The sequence below is a fragment of the Marmota monax genome, unplaced genomic scaffold (assembly GCF_021218885.2).
Source record: "Marmota monax isolate L192 unplaced genomic scaffold, Marmota_monax_Labrador192_F-V1.1 WCK01_AAM20220418_F8-fsc00010, whole genome shotgun sequence".
NCBI classification, from domain to species: domain Eukaryota; kingdom Metazoa; phylum Chordata; class Mammalia; order Rodentia; family Sciuridae; genus Marmota; species Marmota monax.
The window spans coordinates 25155268-25179692 of record NW_026692321.1 but is presented as its reverse complement, the minus strand read 5'-3'; positions in this window follow the sequence as shown (position 1 = coordinate 25179692).

The window sequence follows — 24425 nt, the reverse complement described above, 5'->3', positions numbered from 1 at the left end:
GCTGAAAGCATTTCAATTCATTGTACACAAATGGAGCACAACTTTACATTTCTCTGGTTGTACACGATGTAGAGTCACACCACATGTACAGTCATACATGTACCTAGGGTAATGATGTTCATCCCATCCCACTCTCTTTCCTATCCTCATGCACTCTCCCTTTCCCTCCCTCCCTTTTGCCCAATCAAAGTTCCTCCATTATTTCACCACTCCAACTCCCATTATGGGTCAGCATCCACTTACTTGAGAGAACATTTGGCCATTGGTTTTGGGGATTGGTTTACTTCACAGCATTACATAGAATATCATTTTTACCTATAGTTTCAAAGTTGAAGCTTTTCTAAGAATATGATACTGAGGACATACACAATAAATGTATAAGGAAGAAAGTAAGAAAAGAGTAGGCTTAAAGATAATGAAAAAGCTGTATGAACAATGTATTATGGAACCTGATGATGGGAAAACTCTACTAGAGCCCCATACCTGGTAAAGAACACTTTTAGGTTGACATCTAATTCCTTGTTGAAAATTCAAGTAGATGCAAAGAATATAATTTTCAGCATGTTGTAATATTGAAATTTTAACATAAAACCATTACATTTCTTTAATAATGGAATATATTTGCTATACAAATTTAATATGTGCCATCCACTTTTAAAATATGTGAATAAGCCTCTCTATAACAGATTAATATATTACATAATTGTTTTTCACCTGTAATTTATATTTCCATTTCACTTCTTGCATAGAATTTTATCATTGTGATATGGTTTTATGTTTGAAAGTCTTTATTTATCATCCTTTTTATATTTATGACACAAAATTATAATTTTTTGTATTTACATGTATCTAAATCATCTTTTTCCAAATGATTTATGTTATTTTTTTCCGTATTTAATTACTGTGTAATTCTTGATACTATCCAATTGATCAAAACTTTTGCCAAATCAGTTTCTTGCCAGTATTCTGCTTTCAAAGAGAGGCTAATAAATCATTTAAATTATAGATTTCTATGTGATTTCAAATATATAATTCTAAAAAAGTTCATATAATCGAGCAAAATTTACATAACTATGTTCCTTCTGTTCCCAGTTACTTATATGAGTAGATTTCCTCAGTGCTTAAACTGAAATACAAACAAAAATATAGGTATAGATGTGATACTAAACCTTCTCCCATTCTACTAATAAAAAATTTTTGACCAAAAAGGTTCTTCTTAAGCTTTATCCATCTTATTAAGAGATGCATTTTTAACAAAACTTTATATTTGGGGTTTAATAGTTATCAGAGTTTGTGATACACTTTTGATGTTTTGATCAATTGGATATTACTAAGATTTGCATTTATTAAAATCCAGAAAAGTTAACATACATCTACAAAAGTTAATTTATATGCCCGCAAATATTTTTATTGGTTCATTTTAGATATACATGACAGTATAATCCATTTTGATATAATTTCAAGAATTACATTTTGGCAAAATTATAAGTAGGATGATAAAATACTTTCAAACATAAAAACATAAATACATCACAAATTTTGAGAAGCAATTTTTATTTTTTTAGTAGATAAAATAATAGCCCTCCTCCAAAGTGTCCACATCCTAATCTCCTGAACCTGAGAATGTTATCTCACCTGGGAAAAGGGACTTTGCAGATGCAGTTAAACTAAGGATCTGAGGATCTTGAAACAGGGAGATTATCCTGCATTATCTGGGTGGATTCAATATAATCACAAGTGCTCTTATGAGAGGGAGGTAAGAGTTCCAAAGTCAGAGAAAGCAATGAAGGATGCTACAGTGAGGACACTGAAGTTGAGAAAGGGGTCATGAAGCCAGAAATAGGCCAGATTAAAGAAGCTGAAAAAACAGGGAAATAGATACTCATGTAGAGTCTCCAGAAGAAATGCAACTCTGTCAACACCTTGATTTTTGCCCTCTAAAATCAACTTTGGATTCCTGAACTTCAAAACTTTAAGATAATAGATATGCATTGCCTTAATCCACTATGTCCATGGTAATTTCTTGTAGGAAATTAGTGTAGGTGACAAAGTAGGAGAGGGGCAACTGTGGAAGCAAATAGAAAAGGATAACTGAGAAGATGATAACTACAAGCTCATTCTTGAACTAATATAATAGTTCAGGAAAGGGAATTTATGAATGCTGGGAATCTGGAAAATTATTTTCTTAAATTACTCAAGAATTCTGTGGGACAGTCTTTTGCGAAGACAGCTACTTCAGCTTGAGAAACACTATTTGCGGGAGCTAGTCATGATAGTATGGTACTGAATTACTGTGGCAGAAAAAAATCTAGGAGAACTTGAGTAATGACAAGATCAGGATTGAAGTAATCATCTACAGGGAAAATGAAATAAAAAGAAATGTACAGGATATATTTCAGAAGAATGACTAACAACAATAAATAACAGAAAAATAAAATAACAAAGAATGAGAGGTGGTGACAGAAGAACTTACAAGAATGAGAAGGATGGTATACACTGAATGCATGACACATTTTAATTTATTGTAAATCTGTTTAGTCATCTTTTTTGCCACTGTGACTAAACGACCCAACCAGAACAACTGTAGAGGAGGAAAAGTTTATTTGAGGGCTCAAGGTTTCAGAGGTCTTAGTCCTTAGAAGGCCAGCTCCATTCCTCAGGGCTCCAGGTGAAGTAGAACATCATGGTGAATAAGTGTGGCAGAGGCAAGCAACTTACATGGTGATCAGGAAGCAGAGACAGAGAATCCACTCTCCAGATTCAAAATATATACCCCATACCTATGCCCCCAGTGAACCTCCAGCCACACCCCACCTGCCTCCAGCTACCACTCAGTTAATCCCATCAGGGATTAATTCACTGATTAGGTTAAGGCTAGAGCCCAATCATTTTCTCCTCCAAACCTCTTGCATTGTCTCACATGTGAAATTTGGGGGGACACCTCACATCCTAACCGTAACACAATCACATAAATTGTTTTCAATTATTTATAATGCTAAAGTGATTGTATTTACTTATTCATCATTTTATATTTCTGATTTCCTCTTAGGAAAAAAAATCCCAGAAATTAAATTATTCCAAAATGGCATACAAATATTTTTAAGATTTTATTATTTATTTACTATTTTCCTTTGACAGATGTTTATAACTTAGATACACCTTATAATAGTTTATGAAAACCTGAAGTTTTATGACATCTAAAGGTAATAATTTTATATATTTCCTAATTTTATAAACAAAAATTTTAACCTCTTTGATTTATTTGCATTTTATTAAATATAAAGCTAATTTATGTATATACTTACCAGTTATTTAGATTTCTGTATATTGTCTTATATATTTAAAATCACATAAAAATGCAGTTTTGGGCATTTTCCTTTTTTTTCTTTTTATTGAATTATAGAATTTTTATGTATTTATTTATATTGTTATGTAACTTATATTCTATAATATACAGGTTTGAATCTTACAATATCCTAGGAACTGGAAAAAAAACAGAATATTTTTCTATTTACTGATGAGAAACCTGTGACAGCAAGAATAATTTTAAGTTTACATAGCTTCCAAGAGAAAATCTGAGACTATAAAAGTGGCACCTTCACCTCCTGAATGTAATTCTCATTGCTGTAAGGCTTATTTTTTTAAAAAATGTTTTTTTTTTCTCTCTTCTACCCACTCCCCTTCCCTAACAAGATTGGGAAGACAGTGTTATCTTTTTCCCTCTAGTTAATTGCCCTTACACACACCCACTACAGGAAGGAGATGCCTCCTGAGTATCTGGGAAGTGAATATCTCCCAAATTAACAAGAGAATCCTAACACACCATCAGAGCACCTGAGACCTCCTAACAGAGCATACCTGGAATGTGATCCTTAAAGTACCTTTAAAATCCCCTTGTTCTACTGATGGAGAGAGACATAGACTTTGGGATACCAGTCCCCTGTGTTTTTCCTTTGTTAGCAAAACTATAAAACTTCTTTTTTCTTTTTCAAAAACTGTGTCCTCATTATTTTTTTGTTAGTTGCACATGACAATACAATGATCTTGACATATCATACATTTGAATCAAATGGGGTATAATTTCTCATTTTTCTGAGCGTACAGGTTGCAGAATCACATTGGTTATACAGACACGTATATACATACAGCAATACTAGTGTCTATTTTATTCTGCTGTCCTTCCTATCCCCCCTTCCCCTCCCCTCCCCTCCCATCACTTCTCTCTACCCATGGGATGAGAGATGTGTCTTCATTATTAAATTGGCATTGATTGGCTTTGGGGACAGGGACTGAGCTTTTGGTTATAAGACCACATAATAGATGTTTCAAATCTTAGTCAAATTTATATTCTAAATGTCACATTATAGTGCATTTTAAATATGAGACTTAGAACAAATGCTTAAACTATAGAATTTAGTTCTTCAGGACAAGTTTTCCATAAATATATCTTATTAAGGGCAAAACTATTACCTATGCAAATATGTTTCCCTCTATAGTTCTCTTCTTTGCCTCAAGAGAAGGAAAATAATGGGAAAACACCAAAGGAATATAAAAGAGAGAGAGAGAAAAGACATTTGCCCTCATTTGGGAAAACATAAAATTGAGTAAAATGCTTGTTTCCCTCACTAAAATATCTGTATTTCTAAAACAACAAGAGGTCTACTTTCCAAAAACAGGCCAGGAGTTAGGAAACTTCTCAGCAACAACCATGAGTTGCAAAGGAATCCACTAAGTAGCAGAAGCCATTGAGGGAGGGAGATCCTCCAAAAGGGTTTCCTGAGATAAACAGGAAGCTTATGATATGTGTTGTTTAGGATAAGAACTCCTGGTTACCATGCAAACTAATTGTAGTATCCAATCAGAATTGGAACTGCTAGGGAGTCCAGTAAGCCTTAAATGCTGTCTACATTGTCATGAGTTCCTGGTTAAAGTTTGGATCTCTAGTATACATATAAACAATTTTAATTCCCCACCCCTAATTTTTCCTAATTATTTTCAACCAGATTTTTTATAAGTTCTACTGAGACCTAAACCATAAAAGCAGACTGGCCTGCATTGCTGGAGAAGTACCACCCCAGGCTCCTGCACAGGGAGGCTCATCTCACTGTGCAGAAATTTTGCACACCTGTGTGTGACTAGATTATCTTAGGTTCATGGCTTTCTGCCTTTCTAGAGGATTTTTATCTCATAGCTATGTGGTTCTCTCCATTGGAGGACAGTATCAAGAGATGGTACCTGTCTTTGTTTTGGTATCCATCTTGACAACCAGGTCATAAAGGCTACAGGTTATAGAGACTGTATGCCAGTCTCAACTATGTGGTTACAATAATTGTTCTAGGCCCGATGTTATATTATTGATGTGGTTTTGCTGTTAACTGATGAAGAAATTATCTTGTGTTGATTATTTTCGTCTTCTTATATGTTTGTGGGTATAATTAATTATAAGATGTTCCTCCAGCTTAATTACTATATTCTCATTATATTCATAATTATGTATTTGGCTAGTAGTAATATAAGATTATCTGAATTTTTAATGATCCACAAAATTAGAAATTGTACCTCTAACCAGATCCTTTATTTAGAGTGACTTAGATACAAGGAAAACAAACCTCAAATTCTTGATGAACCAATTTCTATAATAGGTACACTGACAGCTTCATATTAACATGAGTCTCATATAGTATTTTTTAAAGATTCTCTGGTTAACCCTAAATACTCATACATTTCCCTTTCCTTTGATGCTTTCTGAGGAAGAAAGCTCTTATGAAAGGATTTGAAATTATTTTCAGCTTCTGTACCACGAGAGATCCAAGGGACACTTACCCATAGTCCCTTTTCCACTCAAAGTATTCTTTATCTCTTCCAGTAGCTGAGTACACTCTTCGCAAACAGAAGATTTCTTCTTGTAAAAACGTGCTCACCATTCCAAGTGTTTGATCCGCAGTCTCATGCAAGGTTTTAAAATACAGTTAAATAATTTCACAAATTTACAGAAAACAATAAAAATTTAAAGAGAAATTTTGAATACTGCTATATTTATATACACTGAACTGTCAGATTTACATTAATTGATTCTTAATCACCACTCAGAGAGAGGAAAAGCAGCTCTCCAAAGGAAACTAGAAGTGTAATGAACAGTGATCCCAGAGGACTTGGCTGCAACAAATGGCTAGTTTCAAAGGAAAAATTTTATTGCAGGCCATTTCTGAAATGTTACTTATTAAAATTAACAAAAAAGTATTCAAAATTATAGGTAATAAATTGTTGGATTAACTGAGGAATTTTTATAATGTCTAGCTAGTACCATTAAACAATATTCTGCCATTTACATTCATTAAAAACAGAGATAACAAAATGATTTAGAGAATATAAGATTGCCAACAGCTCATCTGGAGGATTTGCTACAAATATCTGAGCACTAACAAAACTCTTAAAGAACAAAAGAAAACAGAAACCCTCACTGCATTATAAATTAAACAACTGAGTTACAATGATCAAAGTTATAGGAAACAGCAAATTCCCTTTAAAAAAAAAAAGATCCTTCTTGCTCTCTGAATTTAAACTTAACAAGAACTTTATGAAAGAAACTAGAAACAAAATAGACATTGAGAGTGGGGAGGAGTCCTATGAAGGTTCAAAAATGAAATTTAAAAGAGTACCTTCATGACCTACTTAAGCCCACTGATGGGTTCCTTGAGGACTCACATTCACAAGTAGTATTTTCCGTTATTATTTTTGTCATCCAAAATGAGCTTAGCATAATTGTTTAGGTTAAACCTTGACATTTCTATTGGATGCAAGTTCTACTCTTTCCACACTAAACCACAGAGTAAATTAAAGCATAATTATCACTGGGAATTTCTACCACCCCTCTGAATTTGCCTGCCTCTCTCAAACCCCTACTTATCTCCATTAAACTATTAACGAAAGAACCAAAGAATGTTTTCTTCTATACAACTCTACCCTGGTTAACTTCCTGGGTAGTGTTTCTTTTTGCAAACCCATCACACTCCAGAGAGAAACCCTAATGAACCAAACAAAGCTAGGTTATAATTTCTGTATCTTTACATTTCCTTTCTCCTAACAACCCTGTATAGACAAATTTCCTCCGGCCCTAAAACCAGCAACTCTATTGATATGTGACCTATATTCTAAACTAGAAATCAAAATGAAGATGGACATGACTAAACTGCTTCCATAAACTTTCCAAATGCTCACGAAGCCATAATATATCATAAGAATAACACTAAAAATTAATTTTCTGTCATATACTATGCCCAAGCATGTCTTCCATTTTCCTAGGTAGAAAAGTGTCAGGGTTTTACATTGGTATAATTATAAGTTAACAGAATATGCCCAGATCTCTGCCCCAGAATGTAAGTTTCCTTTCCAAAGAAAACCCTAATAATTCTTCCCATGATTTTTGATGTGGTGACTCAGCCTGCTGGAAAACACATTTGCATACCTCTGCATTAGCTCTTACCTTGAAGTAGGATTTTAAGACCTTTAATTACTCTGTGGTAAAACTTCAAGAAATTGAGCCCATTGCAAATAAGTTAAACTCTCTTTCCACTGAATCTCTCCTTATTTGGGAGTCACATTGAAAGACTACCTAAAAAGTCTCCAGAAACAAATGAACCATAACAGCAGAGAGCTACCCCAAGACCCTTGGTTCAAGAAGACCCTTGGTTTAAACGTGGGCAGCTTCTTACCAAGTTCTCTACTGCCATATCCCGTGCCTAGGAACATGAATAGTCATGCTTTAAATTGTTTCACCTTTTCTTATTACTGATTATTCTTTATCATGTGATGGTTAAATGTGATAAACTACTCAGATTACTAGTAATTGTTTTACTTAGAGCTGTACGTTTAACCCTTGTCACATTTTGGTATTTGTGATATTAATTTTATATGTCAACTTGAGTAGGCTCCGGAATGCCCAGATAGCAGATAACATTGCTTCTGCGTGCATATGTGAGGGCACTTGGGGAAGACATCATTGAACCAATTTGCATACTAAATTAATCAGATGAACCTCACTAATGAGGGTAGATTTCATCCTATCCAGTGACAGCCTAAATACAACAAAATGGCAGAGGAAGGACAAATGTTCTCTCGCTGCTGGAACTAGGACATCAATTTTCTTCCACCCTCAGACATCAGCACCCCTGGTTTGGCCTAGAACTTACATCATAGCCCCCCAATTATCAGACCTTCCGGCTTGAGCTGGATCTACATCTCTGACATTATTCAGACCACAGATCATAGGATGTCTCAGCAGCCATTATTGTATGAATCAATTCCTCTAATAAGTCTCTTTCTATTTCTCTTTTTTATTTATTCTCTTTCTCTGCAGAATGCTGACAGATTTTGGTACTTAAGAGTTGGGTATGGAGATCTCTTCTATTGCTTAAGGAGATACATTATTAACAGGCAATTTACTCCTTTACTAATTTCTAAGGAAATAATGGTTGCAAGTATATGATCATTTTCCATTTCATGGTTAGGGAACTACTCTGCTTCAGGACGACCTGACTTAGCAAGTTATTCTGAACTTTATGTTATATGCTAATTAAAACATAAATAATATTAGGAAGGCTAGCAGTAGAATAGAGCAAAGGGGATCAGGAGGAGGGAGTGGGGAAGGGAAATGGGAAGTACTAGGAAATGAGCTTGATCAAATACAGTTACGTGCATGTACAAATATGATATGATGAATCCCACTATTGTGTATAATTATAATTATAATTCACCAATAAAAATACAACTCCCATAGGGTGCTGACGGCAATATAAAATGGTACAGCCACTTTGGAAAATATTTAGGCAGTTCCTACATGTTAAAAATAAAGATACCATTTGACCCAGCAATTCCCTAGCCAAGGATGGGAAAAATGCAGTCTATCAACTGATAGGGAAATAAAATGTGATGTACCCATACAATGGACTATTATTTACCCATTGAAAGCAATAAAGTATTGACACATACTACCTTGATGACCCTTGAAACCATTGTGCAAGCTAAATAAAGGCAGTTACAAAAGACTACATATAGAATTTTCTTTATGCAAAATTTTCAAAATAAGAATCTCTTGAGACAGAGAGGGAACTAGTGGTTGCCGGAGGCTGTAGTTGATAGAAGAATTAGAAGTGGGTAGCTCAGGAGTGTGCAATTTGGGGGTTTGGGGTCGTGGAGGCATTAAAATATTCTAAAATTGTGGCAATAGTTGCAAAACTCTATGAATAAACTAAAAACCATTGAACTCTACATTTTAAATACATGATTAAATGTATCACATGAGATGTATGAACTACATCTCAACAGAGCTATTGAAAGGAAAGAAGGAAATGCACTAGACTAGAAATACACTGATTTCTCAAGGAGGATAATCCCATCCTGCACATGGAGAGATATGTTATGATATCCTTGTTGGCTAAGTATTGTCTTTACATAACATTTGTATTGTTAAGTATTGTTAAGTATTTGTATTGTTAAGTATTGTTTGTTATAGCAAACAACCACTGTTCAGATATTCACAAGATAGCCAGGCTTACTTTGTCTCCTGCCCTTAGTTTACAAGTTAACTAGGTTGAAATAGTTACTGGTTAAATAATGAAGCCAATTACAAAATTTCCTCGTGTCTAAAATCTATGTTTCTGCACTAGAGCTACAACTGAACAAATCACACGTCACTAATGCATCTGATACTGGATATGAAAATAACAAAGCAAACGTATTTAGTCAAATCTGCACCTCACAAGAATGACTGATGGAAAGAAAAAACTTAAAGGGAGAAAAAAGAACTGTCCTATGTTTCATTAGTCCAGAAAAGTTTTGTATTCTCAATTAAAGAGATCATTTTCCAAGATAGGCAATAGTAGAAGGAACTTCCTAATACTAGCTACGAATTACAAAGGCAACCAAAAGAACAAAAAGCACCGAGACTGTTTGCTATTGTTTTATCTGCCACAGGACCAATTAGGCTGTGGAGATAGAAAGTATTTAATAAGTATTTGCTCAACTGGAAAAGAAAAGATTGTAAAACCAATTAAAAACAAGGAAATCTGTGTACTTGTTTGTAAAAACTTCCTGGTTTCTGCCAGGCATCATGCAGTTGAAGTTTGGAATTACCATGTAACAGAGCTCTAGCTACCATGTATTTTCTCTTTTTATGGTCCCCTTCTTTTTAAAAGCATAGCCTCATTGAATACAGGTAAAAACTGTGCTATTTTTCCCAAAAGTTGTATATGGGTTTGTTTTAAATAATGGCAAAATATCAACTTCCCATTCATTTTAAAATACAAGGAGGATATAAACTTAATAACTTATGTTAATATTGAACATTTTTTGTCTTATGGTCAAATTAATGTGAAAATGATCCATAAGAATTAGAACAAGTAAAAGCTGGAGTACAACTAAGATACAAGAAGGTAAATTCAATTTTAAAATTTAATTTTTGGGGGAAAGGTTTTGAAAATCTGGAGGGAAATGAATTTAAATTTGTTCAAGAAGTTTTTGCCCTAACTTTTTTTCTTGGTAGGGAAAAAAAAAAATCAGTAGTGCAGACCCAAAAAGGCAATGCACATACTAAGTGTTAAATAAGTATTTGTGGTGGCTTGGAGGGGCAAGAGATTGTGAAATCAATTAAATTAAATTTGAAGATGAAAACACTCAAAATGTAGAAAATCTATTATATGGTCACTAAGGTCCACATTTCATCATATATTTACATAATATTAGAGCGTAAGATACATTAAATTTCTGGGCATATCAGAAACTTGATTAATTAAAGAAGACTCCAGTGTTTCTGGTAGGCCAAGTTATTATTTTAGTATCAAGCCATTAAAAACATCATCTGGAAAATGAGTCACATGAAAATTTTAGTCTCCATTGATCTAAACTGTCTTTCCCAAGGCAATTATGTCATTAAAAATTAAGCATTTAATTAATAACTTGAGTAAATATTAATCACATTTATGGTAGAACATAGAGTTCGACAGCTAACTGAAACTAGAAAAAGAAAGTGAATAGGTATTTGTTTAAATTGTTTAAGTGATGATTATTCATGGATCTACCATGAACCTCTCTAAAGGTTTTCTCTAAAAACAAATCACACATGTCACCGATGCATCAAATTAATGATAATGGATATGAAAATAACAAAGCAAACTTATTTAGTCAAATCTGCACCACACAAGAATGACTGATGGAAAGAAAGAACTTCAAATGCCTGCTCCACCACTCAATAGTTGAGTAATCTTGAGTGAGGTTATTGTTTTAACCGCACTAAGTTTTAGTTATTTCACCTGAGAATCAGTGATAAAATTATATACAACTATTACAAGGATTCAATGAGCTATAAAGATAAATATTTATCAGAATGCCTGAACCAAAGAAGGTTTCAGTAAATGGTTAAAACAAAAATATCCAAATCTGTTTTGTTTGATTTTTTTCTGCCTTCCAATTTCACTTCCTCCTTGATGGTCATGTGGACTTTTCTTATATTGTCATATTGTCCGCATCTCTTCCAGACCACTAAAGATCTTTTCTCAATTGTGGGGACTTAACTACTACTTAGAAAAACAGACACATTTGTACAAAATTAAAATACAAAACAGGATATTGCAAGGGGAAAAAATCAGTAGGCATAGTTTATTCTTTTCATCAGCTTAGTGGGTAAGGCAATTGAAGAAGAAAAACTTTAAGGGAAAACTGTGTTAGGACAGAGATGTTTTATTCAGAGAGAGAACAGAGCTAATGGAGACAGCAGGAGTGATCAAGGTAGAGGGGGAAAAATTACGACATAAAAAAGAAGGAAATGACTGAAAATAATCCCAGAAAAAAAATAGGACTAAAAGGAATCAAGAATACAGATGGAGGGATCCATCTTTAAAAGAAGGTTACATTTTTCTACAAATGAGAATAAAGTAGCTAATGGATGATGATATGGAGAAATCTTCAGTTTGAGAAAAAGTGGAGGGACTGATATAATATGGGATACATTTGGGCTTCAGAAAAATGCTGAATACTTCTTTAGTATAAGTATCTTCTAAAGGCTGCATGAGAAATATCTGTTAAGAACTACTGTTTCTTTGAAGTACAAATTTAACTGGTTTCTATATTTTTATTTGCCAGATCTGAAAACTCAAGGATGGATATCACTGCCACGGTCTCTTTGTACTTGGTAAAGCCATTGTATAAAAAGGTACTCAGCATAAAGATGTGGGGAAGGGATGCAGGCATGAAGAGACTGGTAACAGCTCAGGTGAGATAATGGCATAATGATCAACTTGGGATAAAATCGCTAATCAGGTGAGAGACACTGGGCATCTAACCTAAATTTCACCTTCTCTGGTTTTTAGGAATTAATTCAAATCTAAGGGAATCTGCATCCTATCTTCCAGTGAGTCACCATCTAAACTGCTCTTCATCCTCATGTCATTCTCCACACTTAAATTCTTTCAATGTTGTGGCCAGAATTAATTTCCTGAACACCTTGATCCCTAAGAAAATAAAACTCTTTCATTCTCAACACCAGATCCAAGCAGTTTTATTTATTCTCCTTAGTTTCTCAGTTCTTGATTCAAAGTCTTCCTAGTGTTCTGTTAAAAATTGCTTTTTTGCACTGTCTTTTAGTACACTGTTTCGTGCTGCCTGGAAAATTTTTACTTATCTGCTGGCCACTTTTAAATCTCTCTTGGCCACCTAACTGATTCTAGTCAATTAACCAATCTTTCCTCACCTGGGTACTCCCAAGCATTCTCTCCTACATCCTCATCTATTGCAACGCATTCTGAAAGATCGAGTTTTCTAAAATAATCTCCCTCCACATCTCCACCCCCAGACTACCACCTGCATGTTCTGGAACATAGAATGAGTGTCTTCAATATTTGGTGATAAGAGACCTCATAGTACCATACTCCAAGATGTCAAGTCACATCCACCATTCCATAACAGCTTTGCCATGTTTTAAAACTGCATTTAACCTTAAAGGAGAAATATATCATAGATAAATTTCAGAAACTACACATGCAATATGAGAAGACATGCTGAAACTCCCCAATCACCACTGGGTAAACTGTAAGTGAAATATCCGGTAAAAATATAGCCTTTAAAAGGTTAAACATTGAGAAGATGTTTTTAATGAGTTCAATTCCATTTAAGAGCAATAGATTCAACCTACCAAAAGGTTCAGTTTTAGCTTGATACCTCTGGTGACTCTCTATTAATGTTTATGACACTGAACCACGGAACATGTAATTGAACTATTCCTGATGCATTCCTCTTCCTATAGGAGAAAGTGCTGATTCATCACAGAGAAAAAAGAGACTTGTATTAAAACAGGTTTAGAAAGAAACCGCACTGTTCTCTGTATCTGTACCCTTTGCAACTGAAGACTAAACTTGGAAATGTTAAAGAACATGTTTTCAAAATGTGTTGTAATCCTCTGAACACATACCGAGATCTCAAAAAGGGAATGCAGTAATCACTTTTTAATTGCAAAAAATAAATGCCAGCTTTAAATTCATAAAACATTAGCTGTAACTTTGTTTCACCAGATCCTTAGGAAATGTGGGTGGAAGGTGGCAGAGGCACCAGGTGCTCAAATTCTGTACCTGCATCTATAGAACAGTGGATTATCTCCAATGCCAGTTAGGTAATAAAATGATGTTTCCTTAATTTGAGGGGAATAATCAAGTTGAAAAAAATGATATTTTTTTTTAATTCCAAGTGATGGGAGAGAGGGATCTGGTACCAACGTCTGTTCATGTAACTATAAGAAAATGTACATCATTTGATTAACAGAAGATTCTATTTAAGCTATCAAAACTTCTATGTTTCTTTATAAAAAGATCCAGGAGTTTTGTGATATCTGTAAACAACTTATATCTACAAACTAGACAAAGCGTAGTTAGTAGGGGCCTAAGTCTTACTTCCAGGTCTGCTATTATTTCATTGAGTCACCTCAAAAAAAGTCATCTATTTCTCTGGACCTTGATTTCCCCTGAAATAAGGACTTGGGTTAGACCAGGGTGTTTTAATTTTTTTTTTTAATTTAAGAAGGCTACTTTAGAACAAAATCTTACCAGGAAATATAAACACGTAAGATAAAAGCAAAACATCTTTGAATAATAGGGAGAGAGAGAGGAAGAGCCCCAAATTACCTACAAACATTACCTTGATAAATTTTCAACTCCCTCTTTTAGAAAACACATTTATTATGATATATTATGCATTGCTATTTTTACCATAGGGCTAAATAAACAATAAATTTTTTCCAGTTATTTATTAAATGCAATTATATTATAATAAAGATACTACACGATGATAGCCTATTCAGTTGATATAAACAACTATAAAGAAGCATCAGGGCTAAAAGAACGCCCTGAAGACCACCAACTAGCATGAAAGTTGATTGGCATTGTAGTAAAAGGGAAATTTGAGTTGGTCAAATTGAATAGGAGATGCACGCAAATGAACCCACATTTTTGGCAAAGCAAAGACTCTGTCAAAGAAAGACTACAAGTTAACATCATAAAACAAAGCAAGCTTGGCCCTGATACTGATAGAACCCAGGTAAAAGTACTTATTCAGGCCCAAGTATCACATGTGTAAGTATTTCAGAGTTTGTAATTAACATTAAAAGTAAAAACTAGTAAAAATTGCTATTTTTTCTTTTTTTTCCAAATGTTTTAATAACTGCATAAGAATTCATTATATGTTTGCTCCATAGTTTGTTTATTCAAGGTGGAATTTATTATTGCTTTCAATGTATTGAAAATTGTATTTTTTGTTTTTTTATTTTAAATATTTTATTATGATTTTATTATTCTTTATTTTTATTATTAGTTGTTCAAAACATTACATAGTTCTTGAAATATCATATTTCATACATTTGATTCAAGTGGGTTATGAACTCCCATTTTTACCCCGTATACAGATTGCAGAATCACATCAGTTACACATCCACGTTTTTACATACTGCCATACTAGTGGGAATTTTCTCAACAAATGTTAAAATGGCAGCAATTTTTAATATCATCCACACCAATGATGATCAATGATAACTTTCTTTCCGGCCACAGCCTTTCTCACCCTCATCCCCACAGATGTGTCTACACTTATGAAGCCCTAACTCTTTTTTTTAAAATTTATTTATTGATTCTAATTTGTTGAAGCCCTAACTCATATCAAATTCCTTTTTACCCATGCTTCTTTGAGTGTTTCTGTTTTCCTGACTGATCTCAAAAAGACTGTGGTTGATGGAATAGAAAGTGTTCTAAATATAATAGAATCTTAGGTACAAGAATCTGGAATTGGTTGTCTGATGGATTAAACTTGAAGACACAACAATACATATAGGTCAGAGAATTGCAGGGACTCACCCAATTCCCCAGGGTACTTTCACATAAAGTGCATACAAAGGCAAAGCATATGGTAGGGAAGAAACAAGCAAGCCCAGGAGAATTCAGGAGCCCAGGGGACTTTCAGAAAGTCAATTGCTCAAAACAAGCTTCATTTCTGGATTATGAACCACCAAGATAGTGTGGAGATTCTTAGTTTCAGGAGAGCTCAGTTTAAAGCTCCCCGTGTGGATTTCTATGACCCACTCATCACATAGCTAAAGCCAGGCTGTAAAACTGATTAAACCAGGTTCAGCTCATCAATTTGCATGCCCATAAAACACGTAAAAATGTTGGCCTCAGCCTCCACCAAGAGAATTTCAAACTTCTAATAGCCAGTTAAATATCACTAGTCTACCTATCTTATCCTTATCTTGTCTATGTGTCAATAATTCATTGACTCTCATATTTCCCAGAGATAACACAGATCTGTCCCAGTCTGTGAGATAACTCTATCTTATAGAACCCCTTGGCACTGGAAAATAAGACACTGATAGTCCATGATAAGAAATAGCAAAACCAAAGAAAAACTGTATTCATGGAGGAAATGTAGAGGTGAAGGCCACCTTAAAGATTTAGAAGAAGCAGGAGTAAAGTGGCTGGAGGTGGTGGGGGGGTGTTATTCCTATCATACACTCATTCAATTCAACTATGTGGATTAGGCAGAACCCAGATCAATTTTGGAAAATCATGTAGATTTTCATAAATTAATCAAGTAGTGATTCCAATGGCAGCTACTATTCTAGCAAATCAACACAGTCCCTGGTACCTGATATGTAATTGCTGATCAGTGAAATTTCTCCCTCTCTCTCTGTAAAATCTGGCATAAGTTTCTTTCAAAATCCAAAGAAGACTGATAGGTATTATGCCTATGGGTACAATAGCAATTTGTATTATTTTTTATAATGTTAATTAATAACTGAAATTTTTAGACCTGTGATATGTGTTTTAGTCAGCTTTTTTGCTGCTATGACCAAAAGACCTGATGAGAATAATTGTAGAAGAGGAAAAGTTCATGGTTTCAGAGGTCCATACACAGCCAACTCTATTTTTCTGGGGCAAAGGTGGGGTAGAACATCATGACAGAAGGACATGGTACAGAAAAGCAGCTCAGGACATGGAGGAAGGGAGGGAGGGAGAGATAGAGAGAGAGAGAGAGAGAGAGAGAGAGAGAGAGAGAGAGAGAGAGAGAGAGAGAGACTGTCTGACTGACTCTTGCTCACCAAGACAAAATTTAAACCCCAAGGACATACCCCCAGCTACCCAAGTACTCCAGCCACAACCCACTTGCCTATATTACCACCCAGTTAATTCTTATCACTGTATTAATCCACTGATTAGGTTAAGGCTCTCCTAACCCATTTGTTTCTTCTCTAAACTTTCTTGCATTGTCTCACACATGAGCCTACATGGGATACCTTACGTAGAAAATCATAACAGTGGGCCTGAATATGTACTTGAACCTGGGTGCTACAAGTATCAGGGCATCTCTCTCTTCCTTTAAAAAGGAACAGCAGTGCATGTCTTCTCCCTTCTTTTGGGAATATATTAACTTTCCAGATAGCTGTTTTAATCTAGGCTCTAAGGATTTTGATACTGATAAGCTGGCCATTTCCCAGATCATGACAACCATCTTCTACATTAAATGCCAATCAACCTGGTGAGGAGGAAATAACAAATACCCTAGATCAGTATCATTCCAAGTATAAACTGCACACCAGTGGAGATTTGAACATTGTTGTTCATTTTTAATGAATTAAGCATAGAAATTAAAGCAAGTACTTAGAAATTTTATAAAAATTTGACAGCATGTTTTATGTCTATTGAATTTAATATTAAATATTTAAAATTTATATTTTGCGTGTCTTTCTAGTTATATGACTGCACTTTAACAATCTGAAATGGAGTAGAAATTAAAAACAAATAAACTACACACCACAGATAATTTGAGAAGAATTGCCCAAAAGTAAGGATGAACAAACTAGCCCATTCTTACATACCCTGTGAGACAACAATGATTTTTACATTTTTAAACATTGGAAAAAGAAGAACAAGGAAAAGGAGAAGAGAGAGACTGCATATGATCTACAAAGTCTAAAACATTCACTATCTGGCCCTTTATAGGAAAACTCATCCAACCTCTTCCCTAGATATCTTAGACAAACACACGTGTGACAAAGCATGAGAAATAAACCCCTCAAAAATTCAGAGTGCTGTAACTTTGGTAAAGTTCCTATAGTCCATGCGGTTTAGGTGTGGTATATATCAGCTCTGAGGTGAAGAGCAAGTTGCTACTTTGGACACCTACTACCACCAAAGTAGAAGCACAATGTATACTGGGCCAATTTGGATTTTGAAAGATACATATGCCAGATCCTGACATGAAGGCTGCTTAGGTACATTTACCCAGCAACTTGTAAGATTTCTAGTTTCAGGTGGAGCACAGAAGGCTCTCTGACAGGTCCTCACTGTTATACAAGCTTCTCTGCCTCTGAGTGTCTTATGATGCAGCAGCTCCAAGACATGTGATATCTGTGACAGGGATGGTGTTTGGAATCTTTTGTAAGTACCATGTATAAATCACCATAAAGACCCTGAGATTCTAAAGTAAACCAAATCCTTTTTCTGAAAAAAAAAATACTCCTTTTGAATTAGAGTTTCTGCCATGTACTGGGCCCTGAACAATTGGCATAAGCCACAGACTTACTATACAACCTGGATTGCTGATCATAAGCACAGCACTGTTCCATCTGCAGTGCTGGTTGCTGAAAGACAACATCAAGGGCAAGTGGTATATTTGAGATTGGTCTCCAGAAGGTCCAAAGGCACCATAGCTGCTAGAGCACATGGTTTAGATGCCTATGGTATCTACTGCCATTGAGTTGCTTCTTCTCCTTCCTCTCACATTATGGCCTTGTGGAAATTCTTCTTAGATGAGAGGGGGAAAAACAGTTGGACATGATTAAACATTTTTTTTGGAAGGTAATATAAAACCACACAGAAATGGGTGGTAGCAATGGTCCTGAATGGAAAGCTGCTTAAGGATTCTACCTACTTGTTGAGGGTAAATCTTTGGGCAGTAAACTGCTTTGTATGAAAGTGGAAATTGCCTGGAAGACAAGAGATAAACCTATACTTATTATATTATAGGCACTTGCTAACAACTTAGCTGAATGGCCTGGGATTTGAAAAGAGCAAGATGCAAATTAAAAACATTGATCAAAAGAAAGACATATGCGTGAATCTATCAGAATGAGAACAAAGTGTAGGGGATATTTGTATCCCACATATATAGGTGAAACATAGAACGTAGGATGCTGTCAACAATGAGATAGACAAAATATTCTATACAACAAATATCAACCATGGCCTGAGTTATGAAAATTACACGTGGACTGAAACACATATATTTTCATTCACAATGGTGAATGGGGCTAACTTCCACTGCTAAACAGAGACACTAAGTCTAAGTTCCTATATGCAAAATAAAGATACCAACTCTGAGTCCCTAGTTGCAAACTATGAATGCCTGATATACTTGCTTGGGGCACAGCGATTATGGAACAGGAAGTAGAAGGGGTTAATAATTACATACTTTCTTTATCATTTTTGGTATGCATATATTGGTATAAATTTACCTTCCCCTCCATTCCATAGTACAAAATATAAATTTTGTTTAAAGTGGTCAAATTAATGTTTCAATATTTAGGTTATGAACTATCAAAAATGAATCAAATGACATATCAATCTTTGCATCTTCCCTTTAAAAAAAAGAATGTGTGTGTACTTGAATTTAGTTGCATGACATTGACAGGAAACAAGATGCATTTATCATTACAAGAAATTAAACACAAGGAGAAATGTGTACATGGATGTGGAGCTGATAAAGGCATGAGTTGTGTTGAGATGTGTGTTATCAGCTGTTGGAATTGCTGAATTGTGCGTCTCAATGCAGAGGTGCAGCCAGGCCCTCTGCTTTGTATGGTCTTAAGTTAGAATTTTCCAAATAGAGAACCTCTCACAATACTTTTCAGGCAGAAAATAGAGAGACTAGTATTCATGGGAGTTTACGGTGATTAGATTCATAGACAGATGAGGATACCCCATGATATTCCGTGCCATTGAAATGTAACTACAATTTGTGCTAGACCGACTGTTGGTAGGAGCTTTCCCTGATGTACTAACATTGCAGCAAGATTCCTGGCAACATTTTAAAAATCTCCTGCTTTTGTGCTTCAAGATGACTATTAGCAACTATTCCCCTGACTGCCAGCTAAGAACTTCCCAATGTTCACTCTCTTAGATCTTCCCACAATCAATTCATTTAGCAAACATCTTTTATTATGAGATAATACCTAAAATGGTTCAGTTTTGTTCATCTAACCTACATTGATACAAATTATTTGCCTTGTCTTTAATACGCTTGCTTTTGTCACTCAAGTCTTCTGTAATTTCAAAGCACTGCTCATCTGTGATGTTGGCAACAGCACAACTCATAAACTTTTATGGCTTGGAAATGATGAGCTTTTGTTTTGAAAATATAGGGCAGGATATGGAGAAGTGCCCTCCCTGAGGTCTGAACGAGGTTAATCATGAGAGGAAGTTTGTGGTTTCAGGTTGCATTGTTACAGTGCTGATTTCTGGGTTCTGAGTGGCAGAAATAATCATATGTTCCTATTTTTAATTGACAAATAAAAGTTATATACCTTTATCATGTACAGCATGTCATATGCATACATTGAATAATAGCTAAATCAAGCTAATATATTCATTAATTCACATACTTACCATTTATTTTTGTTGTGACAACACTTAAAACCTACTCTCTTAAGCAATTTTCAAAAGAGCATTGTTATTGACTGTAGTAACTACAGTCACCATGATGTACAATAGATCTCTTGAACTCATTCCTTTTATCTAACTGGAATTTTGAATCCTTTTACTAATCACTCCAACTCCTACCCTCACCTCCATCCAGCTTTGGTAACCACCATTCTATTTTCCACTCTATGAAATAGACATATTTATATTCCACGTATGAGTGAGATCAGGTAGATTTGTCTTTCTCTGCCTGGCTTATTTCACTTAACATGATGTTCTTCAGTTTCATTCATGTTGTTGCGAAGGACAAGAATCACTCCCTTCTTTTTAAAAGCTGAACAGTATTTTTGTGCATATAGCATATTTTCTTTACCCATTCATCCACTGATAGACACGGGTTGATTCCATTTCTTGGTTATTGTGAAAAATGCTGCAGTGAACATGGGAGCACAGATGGCTCCTTAACATATTGATTACATTTCCTTTGGAAATATACCCAGTGGTGAGGCTGCTGGATCACGAGGTATTAAAACCAGAGCTCCTCTGCTTCTGCTGGCAGGTGAAGTATGCATAAGATGCAGGCCTTTGCAGCTGAGAAACATGTTGCAGCTCCTAATGGCTGACTATGCCCTCCACTGTTGCATAGACCCTAGAAGCTCACTGTCCATTTCTCCTTTCTGAGTTCTTGTCTTGTGAATTTGAAGAATAAAATTCAAAGATGGGGATAAGTGAGTGCAACAGTAGGATTTATTTGAGTGTGAGTAGAAACAGAACTCCCACAGGGCTGGATGGGACCCCAATAGGAGTTGCCATTTGAATGTGCTGATCTAGGGATTTATATAGCAATTGGGTAGAACGTGCTTGGTCACATTTATCCTGATTAGGTTTGGAAAAGTACTCATACTGTTGACTCACTCTCAAGTCTTAACTTCCCACTCCATTTTCTTGCCTCTCACTTGCAATCCAGCTTCCTAGAGGGTTGGAAAATCATGGATGCTTATGGTTCAGAGTTGTGGCATTGTGTAGAGTGGCCTTCTGGGGCAGGCATCCATAATGGGCCAGGCTGGGCCACCCCAGGGTGACAGGTCGGTGTGCCATGGCTTGCCTTCAGCCCTGGGTCAGTGGCATCTCAGGCCTATAGCATGGCAGACTCCACATACACCCTGCACTCCAGCCTGCCCAGGATGCTACTTCACAACTCCGGGACAAGGGTTTGGCTTCAGTAGCTCTATTTTTAATTCTTTTGAGAAACCGTAGTTTTCCTTAACGGCAATACTAATTTATACTCTCAACAAAAATGTATCAGGTTTCCTTTTTCTCTACATCCTCACCAACATCTGTCATCTTTTGTCTTTTTGATAATAGCTATTCTAACAAGTGAGGAGATATCTCATTACAGTTAAGTGTTCTTAAATACATGTACTCTTTGTGTGTTTTTGTGATAAACAGGGCCCTCTGCATTTCAGCACCTAGGGCAGGGGTTTGTCCTGGCTCAATATAAAAGGCAATTCTAAGAGCAAGAATTATCTGGTCAAGAAGACCATGAAGGAAACCTGTTTAGATACCATATCTTCTGGTCAGTACATTATCATTACTTAAAAGCTATCACAGGCCAGGCACAGTGGTATATGCATGTAATCCCAGCAGCTCCAGAGGCTGATATAGGAGGATCACAAGTCCAAAGCCAGTCTCAGTAATGGTGAGGCTCTACACAACTCAGTGAGACCCTGTCTCTAAATAAAATACAAAATAGAGCTGAGGATGTGACTCAGTGGTCGAGTGCCACTAAGTTTAATCCCCAGTACCAAAACAAAACAAAAAAACTTTCAGAAACTGGGATGTATTATTTACATAATTTCATAAATCCTTTGAAGTACAGGCAGTGATTCATTCCAGTTGTTCCATAAATAAAAGCAACCTACATGAAATTAGTCACAAGAGCACCAAGTCACACTCTCCCTTTATTGCTCATACAAAGTGCTCAGAGGAGCATGCTATATGCCCTCAGCACGATTCATTGGAAGTAAAAAGGCTCACAAATTGTTTTAAGTTTTTTAGGAATTATACATCAGAAATGTTTACAATAAATACACCTGAAGGAGCCAACTGAGAAACCAGTTAAGCTACATATATGCTGCGGTGCATTTGATGGACACTTCCTTCTGAATTCAGTGTTATCTGAACCCATACAGAAGACATCAATCTCTAGCCCGGCAGTAAAGAAGATTTCAGGTTCATTTTAATCCTAAGATTAAAGAGATAGATAAGACGCTGAGAGATCTTCAAGTTCATCAAGATTAGACTTAAATTGCTCCAAGGAGAACAGGATCCAATCTCTTTAGACTCTCCAGGGAATGGATGTTCCACTTCCTCTGCTCCCACTGTCACTGCTGGGTACCATTTGAAGTCTTAGATCTGACTTTAACCTAAATCACCTCTGTTGCTATTTCCTGGCGTTGTCCCACAGTAAACAAGCACAGTTTGCATACTCCTTGTCAATAAAACTTGAAGATTTGTTTATTTATGTATTTATAGAAGACCCTGAACCCTAGATTCGTTTATTCAGCAATTTATATTTCCTGTGTTATTGTTGTTCTGACAGAAGTTATGAAAAAAAAGAAAAAGCTCAAATCTAAATTGGAAGCCCAAACGTGCCAGTTTTTTGTTTGTTTGTTCGCCTCTGTAGCCTTTTGTGGTTTATAAACTCTTTTTGATAACTTCATCTTTTTGATAACTTCATTCTTTATAAAACCTTCTAATAATTTTCAGGATTACTTTATCAATAACATCACCCCAGACACAACAAAGAGGTAAGGTATCTTGCATGTTAGACCACGTTTCAATTCCTTGTCTGAGGCTTTTTCCATTATTTCTGCTTTATATAAAAAAAAAAAAATCAGTGAAACCCTTTCTTCAATGAAAACTGGAGGAATTACCTACCATATCTGAAACCCAAGCTGGACCCCCATTGGAACAATTAGTTCAACCAGGAACCCATCTTACCATCCAAGTTATTCATCCAGCACAGTCATCATAAAAAGACACATATCCGAATTTAGTGAGTATTAGAGGCAATGCAAATATTTCATGGGACAATTAAGGAGAGGGTCCAGATCATATGCCATGACTTAGCAAAAATGGCATAAGAAAAATTTCCCAAGTGTTTCTTTCTGTCATTCCCTCTTCGTCTCCTGTTTCCTTCTCTTTGATGCGGCACCACACACACAGCCTACTCTAAAATTCACAGGGTCCACAGGTGATCCTCACTACTCCATGCAACTTTTCTGGAAGGTACAGTCCATTTCCCATCCTGACTTGGTTGCTTTAATTAAAAATTCTCTGTAAGAAAAAATAGCTCCAAACTCCCTTATACAAAAACAGGAGTTATGATCACTTTATTCCCAGAAGAGACTCAACCAGGAAGGAGAAAACTGGGACACAAGGTTACTTTGCAGTTTCTCAAAGCTCAGACTCAGTGACTGCCCCGCTACTATCACCCACTGCTGAGCAATTTTCTCTACTACTCCCAGCAGAATTGAGATGCCTTGTGAAAGCCCGATAACAACTTTCATTTTAAGAACCCACCAGAGACTGACAAATCCTACATCCTAGGAGAAAAAACATTTAGTTGACTCAGCATGTGCCAACCAGGTCAAATACCTAGTCAACCATGCCCACTCCCTACCCAGCAGAGGGGGTGTGAACACACTGTCACAGAGCAAACTTGGATACAAGTGGTAAATGGGCTAACTAGAAGTCATTACTTAAAATCTGTGGTTCCAAATTCAAGAAAAGGCCAATATTTACCTATGTAGCCCTATCTATGATTCAGCCCTTCAGTCAACAATATAACTTCCCATTCTGCAGAAAACTCCCTGGAGAAGAGATGGATGCCAAAACACAGTCTGTCCAAAACAAAACCTGCATACTAGAAAGTAAAGCTTATATATAAAGCTTATATACTTACATACTTATTAACTAGTATGATGGAATGCAGTACTGAACTTGATGTTATAGTCCTAGGACTTCATGAAGTTTTTAATAACAGTTTAAAAATATTGACTGTATTTTGCTGAAAGTCTAAGAATATAATCCGCTACTGGATTATCTAGATAAATACCTAATGACCATGTTCTGCCATAGAGTTTTACTGCCTGAATCTGATTTGTGTTTGATTATGAGGTGTGAAATGACTACCTA